Source organism: Aulonocara sp. 'chitande type north' Nkhata Bay, linkage group LG1 (genome assembly GCF_057382095.1).
Source record: "Aulonocara sp. 'chitande type north' Nkhata Bay isolate Kocher_YH1m ecotype deep benthic linkage group LG1, A_spYH_male_GT1.1, whole genome shotgun sequence".
NCBI lineage: Eukaryota > Metazoa > Chordata > Actinopteri > Cichliformes > Cichlidae > Aulonocara > Aulonocara sp. 'chitande type north' Nkhata Bay.
In genome coordinates this window covers 41,853,834-41,868,908 of record NC_141344.1, presented here as the reverse complement: position 1 = coordinate 41,868,908, position 15,075 = coordinate 41,853,834, and positions in this window count along the sequence as shown.

Here is a 15,075-nt window from a genome sequence, read left to right as displayed (position 1 = left end):
CACCACAGGAGCCGTGGGGCTACACCAAGTGCTGTGTGACTTTTCTATTTTTCCCACTTTTAGCATTTTGGCCAATTCAATCTGAACAATTTGTCTCTTATGCTCAGGTACCCTGTAGGGCCGTAAACACATTGTCATGCCAGGCTGTGTTTTAAAATGGTGCTCCATTTGCACAGCCGGGCAGCAGGGAGAACACATCTGCAAAATGCTGTTGCAGCGAGTAAAGTGCTTTGAGTGCTCAGACAAAGTAGAAAACCGCTATAAAAGAACCCGTCCATTTACCACTTATATATTATATACCATATATTAATCATTATTAGTTATTACAGCAGTGAACCTGAACTCTGTGTCAGCTACTGAGCTTCAGTAAAGATTCAAGTTTCAGTTATTTATATTTCCTATCACCTTAAATCTTCACTCAAAGACAAGTATCTGTTACAGTGTATATATAGGTGTGTTATATATAAGAGACAAATATTGTTCTTTTAATATGTTGACATGTCAATCCATACATATATGTGTAAAAATTCAATTTACGAGCTGTGATAACTGTTTCTGATAAAATGAAGAGTAAGGCAAGGCAAGGCAAGTTTATTTGTGTAGCACAATTCAACAACAAGGTGATTCAAAGTGCTTTACAGAGACATTAAAAAACAAAAGCAATAAAAAGTATGATTTAAAATAGATTAAAAAAAAAACAGTAGATAAAATCAGTAGTTAAATGTAAGTTTTGAAATTTAAGCTTAAAGTGTGGATTTGGTGCTTTATTCAAATGCAGCTGAGAACAGGTGAGTCTTCAACCTGGATTTAAATAAACTGAGTGTTTCAGCTGATCTGAGGCTTTCTGGGAGTTTGTTCCAGATATAAGGAGCATAAAAGCTGAATGCAGCTTCTCCGTGTCTGGTTCTGACTCTGGGAACTGATAAAAGACCGGATCCAGATGACCTGAGGGATCTGGAAGGTTCATACTGGGTCAGGAGGTCATTGATGTATTTTGGTCCTAAACCATTCAGAGCTTTATAGGCCAGCATCAGAACTTTAAAGTCTATCCTCTGACGGACAGGCAGCCAGTGTAAGGACCTCAGAGCTGGACTGATGTGGTCCACTTTTCTGGTCTTAGTGAGGACTCGAGCAGCAGAGTTCTGAATGAGCTGTAGTTGTCTGACTGATTTTTTAGGTAGACCTGTAAAGATGCTGTTACAGTAATCAAGCCTACTAAAGATGAATGCATGGACTAGTTTTTCCAGGTCCTGTTGAGACATCAGATCTTTTATCCTTGAAATATTCTTGAGGTGATAGTAAGCTGACTTTGTTATTGTCTTAATGTGTTTTTCTAAGTTTAGGTCTGCATCCATCACTACACCCACATTTCTCGCCTGGTTTGTGGTTTTTAGGTGTATAGATTGAAGTTCTCTGGTGACCTGTAATCGTTTTTCTTTGGCACCAAAGACTATTACCTCAGTTTTGTTTTTGTTTAGCTGGAGAAAATTGTGGCACAACCAGTCATTGATTTCCTCAATGCATTTACCAAGAGCCTGTACAGGGCCTCGGTCTCCTGGTGACATTGTGATATATATTTGTGTGTCATCTGCATAGCTGTGATAGTTTATTTTGTTGTTGTTTATAATCTGTGCCAGTGGGAGCATGTAAATGTTAAACAGAAGGGGTCCCAAGATGGAACCTTGGGGAACTCCACATGTGATACTTGTCTGCTCAGATGTGAAGTTACCTATTGATACAAAGTATTTCCTGTTTTCTACGTATGTTTTGAACCAGTTTAGTACAGTTCCTGAAAGACCTGTCCAGTTCTCCAGTCGTTTGAGTAATATGTTGTGGTCAACTGTGTCAAATGCTGCACTGAGATCCAGTAAAACTAGGACTGACATTTTTCCACTGTCTGTATTCAGACATATGTCATTAAACACTTTGGTCAGAGCGGTTTCAGTGCTGTGGTTCTGTCTAAAACCTGACTGGAAGGCATCGTAGCAATTATTCTGTTTTAAGAAGTAACTGAGCTGTTGAGAAACTGCTTTTTCAATGATCTTACTTAAAAACGGGAGATTTGAGATCGGCCTGTAGTTGTTCATTTGTGTCTTGTCAAGATTGTCCTTTTTCAGTATAGGTTTGATTACAGCAGTTTTTAGTGATTCTGGAAACACACCTGATAATAAAGAAAAGTTGACGATCTGTAACAGGTCTGACTCTAAAGTCTTTGAGACCTTTTTGAAAAAACTTGTTGGCAGGACATCTAAACAGCAGGAGGAGGAGTTCAGTTGACCTAAGATGTCCTTCAGGTCTTTGCTGTTAATAGGTTGAAACTGTTTCATGGTGTTTAAACAGTTTTTTGGTGGACACAGTACATATCCTGGATCTGCTGTTGATGTACCAATTGCTTGTCTAATTTTTTGGATTTTTTCAGTGAAGAATTTGGCAAAGTCATTGCAGGCCATGGTCGAATGAAGTTCAGCTGCCACTGACACAGGAGGGTTTGTTAGCCTGTCAACTGTAGCAAATAAGACCCGAGCATTATGGCTGTTTTTAGTGATGATGTCAGAGAAGTAGGACCTCCTTGCACTCCTCAGTTGTAAATTATAATTGTGAAGTTTCTCTTTATAGATGTCATAATGAACCTGGAGGTTTGTTTTTCTCCATCTGCGCTCAGCTTTCCTACACTCTCTTTTTTCATTTTTCACCAGTGTGGAGTTTCTCCATGGAGACTTTTTCCTTCCAGAGATAACCTTCACCTTAATGGGAGCAATAGTGTCCATTACATTTAACATGTTAGCATTGAAGCTATTGACGAGCTCATTGACTGACCCTCTGGACAGGTCAGGTGTTAATGGGAAGACCTGGTTAAAGATCTCACTACTGTGTTCAGTTATACACCGTTTTGTGATCACTGTTGTTGATATATTTATGTGGGCTGAGATTTTACTTTCAAAGAAAACACAGTAATGATCAGACAGGCCCACATCAGACACAGTAACCTTTGAAATGCTCAGGCCTTTGGAGATCAGTAGGTCAAGAGTGTGTCCTCTGTTATGTGTGGCCTCTGTTACATGCTGAGTCAGCCCAAAGTTCCCCAGAGTGTTACTCAGGTCTTTAGTCCCTTTGTCCTGAGGGTTGTCCACATGGATGTTAAAATCCCCAACAATAATTACACAGTCAAAATCATTTAAGGTCATTTAAGTGAAAAAAAGAAAAAGAAAAGAAAAAGACAGCAGCCGAAAGCGCTATAAACAACGGTAGACTGGTGGGTAATAAGCGAATGAATAATACAGAAAACAGAGATTGGAGACGGGAAACTGTTCTTGAAGTACAGAGAGAGAGAGAGAGAGAGCTGTGCATGGATGTGATTTTAATAGTCGTGGAAGCAAAACAGCAAAATTCATGACGACGTTGATCAAATGTGAAGCGCAGTTTTCTGCTTCTTTTGCTGCTGGCTCGGTGGATTTTGGTTGGAGAGACAAAACCTGCAGCTCAGAATCAGCACAAAAAGACGTAAACACAGCGCGGACCGGACGCATCGGATTCGCTAAGCTCCGACAGCGTGTCCGTCTACGGGCCGTCGGGTGAGAAAGCTGAGAAAGACAAAGCTGATTCTGATGCGTCGGTCTGTGTTTACGTCTTTGTGTGGAGTCCGTGTACCTGCTCTCATTTGCTGTTTGGTTGTTGTTGAAATGGTTTTGTGAGCTTTAATCTGAGAATCTGGCGTTTCTGGCAAAACACAGTTATATTTAAAAGTCGATTCAGGATTTAATGAATTGATATCGCTTTATTCAAGCTGCTCACCTCCCACTTCCACCTGCACTTTCAACTGGACCAAGGCCAATCAGAGAGGTCCCACCCCTTACTATCTCTGATTGGTTTAGTCCACGATAGGGGCAAAATGTGTGTCTGTTGTTGACCACAGGGAAGGTTGCAGATTTTTTTTTTTTTTTTTGCTACCCGAACAGTTGGTCGCACAGGTGCAACCAAATTTTTTTTTTAGTCGCACCACTGAAAAATTTGGTCGCATTTGCGACCAAATTGGTCGCACTCTAGAGCCCTGCTAGTATGTATTTAAAGTAACCAATTTTAGGAGTTAGAAACTAAGTAAGAAATAAAAGATCCCAAAACAAGATTCATAATCTTATACTTCCTGCTCTTGCTTGGTATATCACTTTACAAACAAGATCAAAAAGACTTTTTGGCTGGATATAAGATTGTAAGAGTTGGTTAGACGGCCAGTTTTTGCAGTCCAGGTATTGAATAATCACACCCCATCTTATCTTAATGACCTTATAGTTCCTTATCACCCCAATAGAGTACTTCACTCTTTCCTAGAGTATTTAAAAGTAGAAGGTGAGGCAGAGTCTTCAGTTTTCAGGCCCCTCTTCTGTGAAACCAACTCCCAGTTTGATTTCAGAAGACAGACACCCTCTGTACTTTTAAGATCAGGCTTAAAACATTTCCTTTTGATAAAGCATATAGTTAGTGCTGGATCAGGTGACCCTAAATCCTACCTTAGTTATGCTGCAATAAGTGTGGGCTGTTGGGGATTCCTATGATGGACTGTGTCTTTCTCCTTCTCTCACCCCTTTTTACTCACCATATGTTTATTCAGCTCTCTGCATTTAGTCATTAGTTATTATTAATCTCTAGTTCTCTTAGTCCTATGTTCCTTCCCTCACCCCAAAACAGTTGTGGCAGATCCCAAACAGTTTAATCTGTTCATCTGGACATGGCGTTTTCAGTGGGAGAAATGTTTGGTCACTCACCCAAGTGTCTCAGCTGACTGCAGGTTTCCCCAACCTTATAAACAGTACATTGAACAATGGGCCGTGAGGTGAGTTCACTGATCATTAATCTGCAAATTGTCATTACCATTGATCAACAAGCACTGATCAAAGACCGTTGATCACTGATCAAAGGCCATGAGTCCCACTCACAGAGAGTTGGGGAATGGCTGCAATCACAGCATTGTAAGATGTTGACAGATGTACCCTTAGGCCCCTCCTCGATTCAGAGATGGTCTTTCCCTTTTCATATAAGTGGCCTCCTTGACTCTCTGCTCAAACCAGCGTTCCTCCCTGTCCAGAATGTTACATCCTCATCATTGAAAGAGTGTCCACCAGCCTGTAGAGGTAGACTGAGGAGTCCTGGCCTGACGAGTTAGCTCTTCTATGTTGTGCCATCCGTTTCGCCGATGTATAAATCCTGGCAATCCTCCTGGCACTTAACAGTCTACACTATATAACTCTGTTTGTGTCAGGAGACCCGATCCTTGGGGTCCCCTGACACGCTTTTGGCAAAGTGTGTTTTGAGGTTTCAAAGCCACAGGGACATGGTGTTTAGAAAAAATGTGTCTCAACTGTTCCAATATTCCTGACACATACAGGATCTCTAACTGTTTTTACTTGGGCAGCAGTTGTCCATCTCTCCTGGATCAGCTGGAGCTTTCTTTGTGTGCCTTCTCAGCTTTGACAAATGACAAAAACTCAGGGCCTCCTTGATGTGCTGTTCTTCTGCTTCCCTGGCTGCTGTGCCTGTGGGGAAGGTGTTTGCTCTGTGTTGTAGCGTCCTGATGACACTCAGTTTGTGCTCCAGTGGATGATTTCCACTTCTTCCATGAACAAGTTGGCCACAGTGGGTGAAACTGGGGAACCCATGGCACACCCATATAGTACTGACCCTTGTATGTCAAATAGGTGGAATTAAGACACAGTTCTAAAAGCAAACACACTTGGTCGGTGCTGAGAGTGGTCCTGTTGCTGAGGTGGGGGTCATCCTGTAATATCTTAAAAGCTACCTCCAACACTTCAGACAGAAACGTGTGTTCCAGTCGACCACAGCATGTCTGTCTGAAGAGCTGCCACTCGGACAACATCCAGCACAGGGACGCCACAGGGGACGGTCCTATCACCCTTCCTCTTCACCCTCTACATGTCTGACTTCAGGTACAAGTCTCAGTCATGTCATCTGCAGAAATTCTCTGATGACTCTGCCATTGTGGGCTGTATCAGGGATGGACAGGAAGAGGAATACAGGAGTGTGGTGGACAGCTTTGTTGAGTGGTGGGAGCTAAACCATTTACAACTTAACATCACAAAGACAAAGGAACCTGGACTTTAGGAAGCATGCTCCTCCTCCTATCTGTCACCATCAGAGGGGCTGACGTGGAGGTAGTTGAGGACTACCGGTACATGAGGGTACACAATGATCAAATGCTTCGATCGGTGGATCTGGATGTCACTGCCGTGGAGGTCTCCGAACCAGCTCCCCTCAGGTTGGGTTTAATAAATGCCAGATCGGTGGCGAATAAGACCTTCATCCTGAAGGATTTCTTTTCTTCCCATGCATTGGATTTCCTCTGTTTGACTGAAACACCCTGTGAGTTAAGCGTCTTTTCTGAACTGCTGGCTGTGCTTATTTTAGCACTCCGAGAGCTACTGGTCGTGGCGGGGGGTTAGCTGTTGTTTTTAAAGCACACTTTGAGTTTAAGCAACTATCCTCATGGACACGCCACACAAGCTTTGAACTTTGCCTGTGTGAACTTGGCCACTCGCCTTCATTGCTGTGTGCAATAGTTTATCGGCCTCCTAAATATAACAAGGAGTTTTTATCGGAGTTTCCGGAGTTTCTCGCTGACTGTGCATCCCGGTGTTCCAGATCTACTGCCGTTTAGATCAACTGCTGTTGGTCGAACAGATGTGTGGCAATCTTGCGTTTCAGGAGTTGCTACCGACAAACCAGCATGCAAATAAACCTTTGAAATGAATGAAATGACACTAATATTTCACTAGTGTTGTAACATCACATGTCGTTAGAGTAGTCTGCCTGTTTCTTTTCTCTGCGAACAAACATTTTAGAGTTGGTAGTTATATACAGTCTGTATAAGTGTGGTTAATCTAATAAACATTTGTAAGGAGATGGCAGTTACTGTGAATTCACAGCAGTTACACAGTGATTAGTAATAAACAGAGTGAGTGGATTTAAGAAAGTCAGTGACTCAGGTGTGGAGATTGGTTGCCTCAGGGCTGTGTTTTAAGCCCCCTGCTGTACTCACTATACACATTGCAGTCATCCTTCTATCTTCTAGTCTCCCTCAGCATGTATCACCTGGAAAGTCACGCCAGTGAAGCTTAAGACCCTTAATGAACCGAACATCAACTCAAAATAAGCACAGATATGCAATGTGTGTAAAATATTTCTAACCGTACTTGTAATAAAAGTTAACATAATGGAAGGATCCTCAAATGGACATCTTCAATCAACAACTGTAATGCAGTATCAATACTGTGAGAAATATTATTAGATGAAATAATGCTGTAAAGAATGTTATTAATGCAATTATAATGATGCAGATTATATGGCAGCAATAAAAGAATTTCTGTATCTCCACACTGTGTAGCCACATCAGACACCACCTCCATTGTCAAGTTTGCTGACGACACTGCTGTTGTGGGCCTGATCTCCGACAACATCGAGACGGCCAACCTGGAGGAGATTAGGAACCTGGAGACCTGGTGCAGGGAGAATAACCTCCTCCTAAACATCAGCAAGACTAAGGAGCTGATCGTGGACTTCACTAAAAAGCAGGCGAGGAATTACAAACCCCTCATCATCAGTGGCACGCCAGTGGAGAGAGTGGACAGTTTCCTATACCTGGGTGTCCACATCACTCAGGACCTGTCATGGTCCTGTCACATCAACACCCTGGTTAAGAAAGCCCGTCAGCGTCTGTTCTTCCTCAGAAGACTTAGAGACTTCCATCTGCCACTGAAGGTGCTCAAGAACTTCTAAATGGTAAATGGCCTGCATTTGCATAGCGCTTTTCTAGTCCCTAAGGACCCCAAAGCACTTTACACATTGTTACGAAATCAGTTTTACCCTGGTTCTTTTTATTCCTCGAGCATCCAGAGATGGCACCGGACTCAGTAGTCATTTTCACAAAACTTTATTCATCTTTACTCATCTTCATTTAAGGGAAGACTGGCAAGGGAAGACTTGCCAGGCCGGTGCCCCTCAGCAAAATCTACACTCCTTTGTCTGTGAAACACAGTTTTGTAGGGGCGACCCTATCATAAACCCCCCACGGTGTGCTGCAAACTCTGTGTCTGTGTGCACGAGCACATGAATGCCTACATGTGTGCGTTCCCGCGTGTCTATGTGAGTGCTCGTGTGTGACCGTGTACGCATACCTGTGTGTATGTGTGAGTGCGCGTGTGGATGTGTGTGCGTGAATTTCCACTCAGCATTAACTCCTCTCTGTTTTACTTTCACAGTTCAAGTGGGGGAGGGGTCTCCTACAATCTACTCCTAAGTTCACGACACAGTGAAGCCTTTATTATATTGAGGGCAGTGTCAGTGTCTCTACAATAGTTCTACATTCTATGTTAACACATTTCTAAACTCTAAAATAGGCTAAACATTCTACAACATCCAGTCATTCCCATTCACACATACATTGGCGACGGCAGTTACATTGTAGCCACAGCTGCCCTGGGGCGCACTGACAGAGGCGAGGCTGCCGGACACTGGCACCACCGGGCCCTCTGACCACCACCAGTAGGCAGACATAGTATCTTGCCCAAGGATATTTGGCATGCAGCCAGGAGGCAGCCTGGGATCGAACCACCAACCTTCTGATTAGTGGCTGACCTGCTCTGCCACCTGAGCTACAGCCACCCACTTCTACTCCTGCACTATCGAGAGTGTCCTGACGGCAAACATCTGCACCTGGTTTGGGAACAGCACCAAGCAGGACAGGCGAGATCTGCAAAGAGTGGTGCGCTCGGCCGAACGCATCATTCAATCAGAGCTCCCTGACCTGCTGTCCATCTACACCAAGCGGTGCAAGTCCAAAGCTAGGAAGATTATGATGGACCTCTCCCATCCCAACAATGGACTCTTCTCACTGTTGAGGTCTGGGAAGCGCTTCCGCTCCCTTAAGGCCAAAACAGAGAGAATGAAGAGGAGCTTCTTCCCCCAGGCTATTCGGGCCCTGAACCAGGTGTAGGACTGGACTCTCCCACACACGTCACTATAAGACTGGACTCTCACAAAAACTGAGAACGTTGGGCAAGTTCAAAAGAAATGTGTTTGTAAGAACGAAAAACCAAATGGTACCTACAATAGTTATGGAAAGTCTAACTGTTGTATGTCTGTGTTCTACATGTTTATCTGATGGGAAATAAAGTTGCTATTGTTTTATTGCAGTTTTTTGACAATTCTGAGTGGATTTACACAGTACGGGTCACAATGACCCACAACAAAATCAATGTCATTTTTTTGTTTTTCAACATAATACAAGGGTTCATTTCCAAAACTTGCATATGATCTTCAATTTGTAGCAGATCCACTATTACACAGCAGCTGGAGCAGTCTCCAATGGAGGTCAGTCCAATGCTGCCACCTGTGGCCAAGTACCACAGCCTACTACTAGATTAACTTGTGACACATCTGCACCTGCTGCTATGATCACATTGAGTAGAGGCTGAGTGGCTGCACTTACCCCTGGTACATCCACATCTACCCACACACATGTTGAAAGATGCAAACCCAGCAATGTGGATTGTCAACACTGAAAACAATCAGTAAGCAAAGACAACAGGGATCAATTTTGTCTGTTTATTTAGCACCCACAACATTTGTAGTCGTCTTCTGCACAGGGGAAGTCCACACACACCGTGTGGTACCACTTTCCACAGAAGGTGCAATCTGCAAGACTGAATGAGATTGTCAGGGTCATTGTCTGACTGTTTATTACTAATCACCTGCTGTACATTCACAGTAACTGCCATCTCCTTATAAATGTTCGTTAGATTAACCACACTTAAACAGACTGTATATAACTACCAACTCTAAAATGTTTGTTTGCAGAGAAAAGACACAATTTTTCAATTCAATTCAATTTTTTTCTTTATTGTCCCACAAGGGGAAATTAGTTTAGCAGCAGGAGGATAAGAACAACAGAACAATACTATAAAACAATAATAACAATAATAATGATAGAAAATTCAAGGACAATTATTTGCCATTAAGGAGACAAGACGCAGTAGGGATAAAAGAGACCTGGAGTCTTTTAATCCTCCTCGGAGGTACTCTAAAACGGCGGCCGGAAGGCAACAACTCAAACTCACTGTGAAGTGGATGGTTCACACAGTTAATAATAGACTGAGCCTTTCTAAGCACGTTTCTATTGTAAATGGCCAAACGTCCATCTTGCTAGCGCTCTGAAATTTTGCTAGCGGTTTTTACCAGAAATCCCAACCGATTCTTATTCTTCACCGTCAGGTTACCAAACCAGGCAGCGATACAAAAAGACATCACAGATTCAATAAAACTTCTATAAAACAAAGACAACATCTCAGATGAGACATTAAAAGATCTCATTTTCCTGAAAAAGAACAGCCTTTGTTGAACTTTTTTAGTAGTGGCATCAGCATGAGATTCAAAACACAGTTTATGGTCAAGTACCACACCTAGATATTTATAACTCTCAACGATCCCAATATCGGCAGTTTTAATGATAGTGGGTGATGAGCTATAAGAGGACTTCCTAAAATCAATAATCATGTCTTTAGTTTTTGACACGTTCAGTGAGAGGAAGGACTCATCACACCAGTTCACAAAATCATCTACAACCTGTCCATGGCCTGACTCGTCCCCCACTAGAAGACTGACGATTACTGTGTCGTCAGCAAACTTCAGGATGTGTCTGTTTGTGAAATTGCTGCGACACTCATTCGTGTACAGAATAAACAGAAGGGAAGAGAGGCAACAACCCTGGGGTGATGCAGTAGAGGAGGAGAGCACATCAGAAAAGACATGATTCACCCTCACACATTGTGACCTATTAGTCAGAAAGTCTGTCACCCAGCCGACCAGACTAGTGTCAAGCTTGAAATGATTGTAAAGCCTGTCAGCAAATAAGAGGGTTGAATTGTATTAAATGCAGATGAAAAGTCAGCAAATAATAATCTTGCGTGGGTGTGGGGGGCCTCAAGATGCTTATACAAGAGATGCAGGAGTGTGACAGCAGCATCCTCCACACCTCTCCCTGCTCTATAGGCAAACTGGAAGGGGTCAAGATGGTGTTCAACATGCATTAAAATCTCCTTCTTAATTATCTTCTCAAATGTCTTCATCACTAAAGAAGTCAGAGCCACAGGCCTAAAATCATTCAGTGCCTTAGGAGAACTGCCCTTAGCAACAGGAACAATGATCGCATGTTTCCAAATCTTAGGTACCATCTGTAGCTCTAAAGAAAGTGAGAAGATATAGTGAAAAATCCCACTCAGCTGATCAGCACAAGTTCTCAGTACCTGTCCACAGATGTTGTCAGGTCCAGGACTCTTGCTTTTGGTGTGTCTGAAAAGATTAGCTACCCCTGTCTCATCAATACAAATAGATGGGGGAGTGATAGTCCTTTCCCTCAGTGTGCTGGTCTGCCTAGAGCAGTCAAAGTTCTCAAAACGAAGGTAAAAACTGTTAAGATCGTCTGCCAGATGTTTGTCAGAGGTAAACCCTTCTAGGGTAATGCTGCTTTTACCTTTCATCTGTAACCCTGCCATTGTTTTCATACCAAGCCAAGCTCTTTTGAGGTTGTTACTACTGAGTTCTGCCTCAATCTTATTTCTATACCTCATCTTGGCAATCTTTATTGCAGCCCTCACCTCCTTCCTCAATATTCTCACAGTGGGAGCGTCTCCCTCGTTAAAAGCAATTTTCCTTTTAAGAATCAGATCCTTAATATCTTTAGAGAGCCACGGTTTGTTATTAGGGAAAGTCTTAAATTCTCTGACTGGAACCACAGAGTCTTTGCAAAAAGAGATGTAGCTACACACCACATCGGTGAGTTCATCCAAATCAGAAGTGCTCTCTTGAAACAAGGAGCAGTCAGTGCAATCAAAACACCCCTGAAGGGCAACACAACTGTCTTCTGTCCAGACATTAGTCCGCTTCACACAGGCCTTCTCCCTCCTAACCACAGATCTGTAGACAGGGAGGAGGTGAATAACATTGTGATCCGAAGAACCTAGCGCAGGTCCGGCCACAGACTTGTATGCCCCCTTAATTGGTCCATAACACAAATCCAGCGTTTTGTTATTCCTTGTAGGACAAGTGACATATTGAAAGAAATTGTTCAGTGATTTCTTAAGATTACAATTGTTAAAATCACCGAGAATAAAATTTGGAGCATCCGGTGAGAGAGTCTGCAGATTGTGTACCACTTTAAAAATGGCATCGGCAGCAACTTTAACGTCAGCCTTAGGATGAATGTAAACAACAGTGACAAAAATTTGAGGGAACTCCCTCGGTAAGTAAAAAGGCCTGACAGATACTGAAAGGAGCTCGATGTCAGAAAGACACAACCGCTCCCGCACAGTAAAATTATTACACCAGCCCTGGTTGATATATAAACAAACCCCTCCTCCGTGAGATTTGCGTGTTACTCCACAGTTCCGATCCAGCCTGACAGGGGTCCCAAAGCCGCTGATTCGCAGTGAAGTGTCACTGTCCATATCGGTCAGCCATGTCTCGGTAAGCGCCATCAGACAAGCCTCCCTGTATTCCCGTAGATGAAGCACATTCCCTTGTAATTCATCCGTTTTGTTCCTAAGAGATTGGACATTGGCCAGAATCATAGAAGGCAGAGGAACACGATTCCTCCTCCGAAGTTTTCTTACACGCTGACGCACACCGCCTTTCTTTCCGCGTTTTCTCAAGCGGCGGGGCTTTCCAAAATTTGTCTTTGACCGGGGAAATAAATCCTCACCAAGAATCACATCTGTCCGAGCATTAGAAGAGTCGTGCATAGACAAACAGGACCACCGTAATCCAAGGAGTTCCTCGCGTGTATAAGTGATTGTCAGTGAGAGTGAATGACTCCAGGTGAATATCGCCAACAACAATAAAACTAAGGTGTAGAAGATCTCCATCTCGGCAAAAAGTTAAAACCACGGTTAAGAACAGAGTTAAAAACAAAGGTTAAAAACAAAAAGAGAAAGTAAATGCCAATAAACACCTGCTGCAGGTCGCCACAAGAGCAGCGCCCGTCTCACAGCTGGTCGCCGCAGGCAGACTACGCTAACGACATGTGATGTTACAACACTAGTGAAATATTAGTGTCATTTCATTCTTTTCAAAGGTTTATTTGCATGACGCACAAACTGACAAGTTTGAAAGGTACAAATGTGTTGTGCATGAAACGAATTCAAACGTGGTGCAGATGTGTGTCACAGGCTGATCTGGCTGTAGGCTGTGGCACTTGGCCAGAGGTGGCGCTGGTTGATTCGAGTCCATGTTAGAGCACAAAGTAAACTGCTCGCTTTAGTTGTGAAGCAAAAACGCTGAAACCGGAGAAATAAAACGTAGGAGAGGAACGATAACGACGACGATTCTCACTCCCTTAGCTCCTCCGCTTGATAAAATGACATCCATCAGTTTTGGAGTGCAATGGTCAAGTGTAGCCATTCGAGACTTGCAGTGGTTATTCTCTTGAACTCCTCCTTTATCTGTAGACCACACAAACAGAAGAATTAAACCTTGCAGACTATTAGCTATACCGCATTAATGAATGCTCTAATACATTGCGCAACGACGTACTGGGAAACTCACAGAAAACCTCCGCCTACCCCACTCCTGCTTTACAGGTGAAAATAGAGCAACAGGACTGCTGAGTCTTTGACTTTATTTATTTTCTGCTGTGTTTTACTTGCATCTATTTGAAAGACTGAGTGTAAACACAAAAAATATTTTATTTTATGTGCTGGAATGTGCAGAAAATAGGTTTAAATGTTAAACTAATTTATTCAAGTCAGAGAATGTTGCAGATAATTAAATGTTTGCTTGATGCATGAAGTTAAAAGATTAAAACTAATAAAACAAGTTAAAAAAAGAGACTTTTCCATTTGATTACATTTTGTATGATGGATTATGCAGAAAAAGTAGAATTGGGCTGTCACGGTCTCGCTGGCAGACCGTGGGGATGTGGGGAAAGGAGGACCCAAAATGCAGGACTCTACAGTGCAACAGTGTTTATTTACAGTGGTGACAATCCGAACAACAATAAATCCCCCCGTGCGATCCCAACTCCCGTTCCGTGTCTTCTCCTTTATCCCGTGCTCCGTGCTCTGTCTCCGTTCCCTGTGTACTCTCCGTGTGCTGCCTCCTGGTCGCCACAATTCCTCCTGAGGAAACACGCATACCAAAGGCAGCCGTGAGTACAAAACCTAACAGTAGACTTGCACTAACCTTGCACAATACACTTAAGACTGACGGGAAGTCACTCAACGATCCAGCGTCGAGGAGCTCTCAGCCACACTGTTTTGAAGCTCCTCTGACGAGGCTTGATCGGCGCCAGGTGTGTGTGGATTCCTGGGTGGGACCGGTCAGCTGGCAGGGCCACACCCACCAGGCCTAAAAGTGCCTGCCACGACCGCACCCTCACATACACAAGCACACACCCCTAAACACCTGACAGTACACCAACACGGAAAAACAGGACAGCAGACACAACCATAATAACAACAACCACAATAATGATAATAATAATAATAATAATAATAATAACTACAATAGTAGTCCACACTGCTCACGGACCCCGAATCCCTGGAACTGGGTCCGTGACATGGGCTGAAAAATCTATCGCTTTATCACCTACTCAGGTTGTAAATCGTGTTTTTAAAAAGTAACTAAGTAACTAAGTAATTAATTACTTTTGAAAATAAGTAATCAGTAAAGTAACGGGATTACTTTTTTGGGGAAGTAATCAGTAATTAGTTACTGATTACTTTTTTCAAGTAACTTGACCAACACTGACTATCAGTAACATCATAGCACCACCCAGCTGTATAGAAACTCCGTCATGCTAGCTCACGCAGTACGAGTTATTGTAACTGACTGTAAAAAGTCAGCACAACGAAAATAAACTCCAGCTAAACTTGGTTTATATCTGACCCAGATAGACTGCAGGTCATAACTGAGAAACACCAAACACTCTTCATGTTATCATTCATATTTCATCCACACAAATATTTTATTTCTTTTTGTCCACTGGGCAGGTGACCTGCAGAATCATGTCTGCCC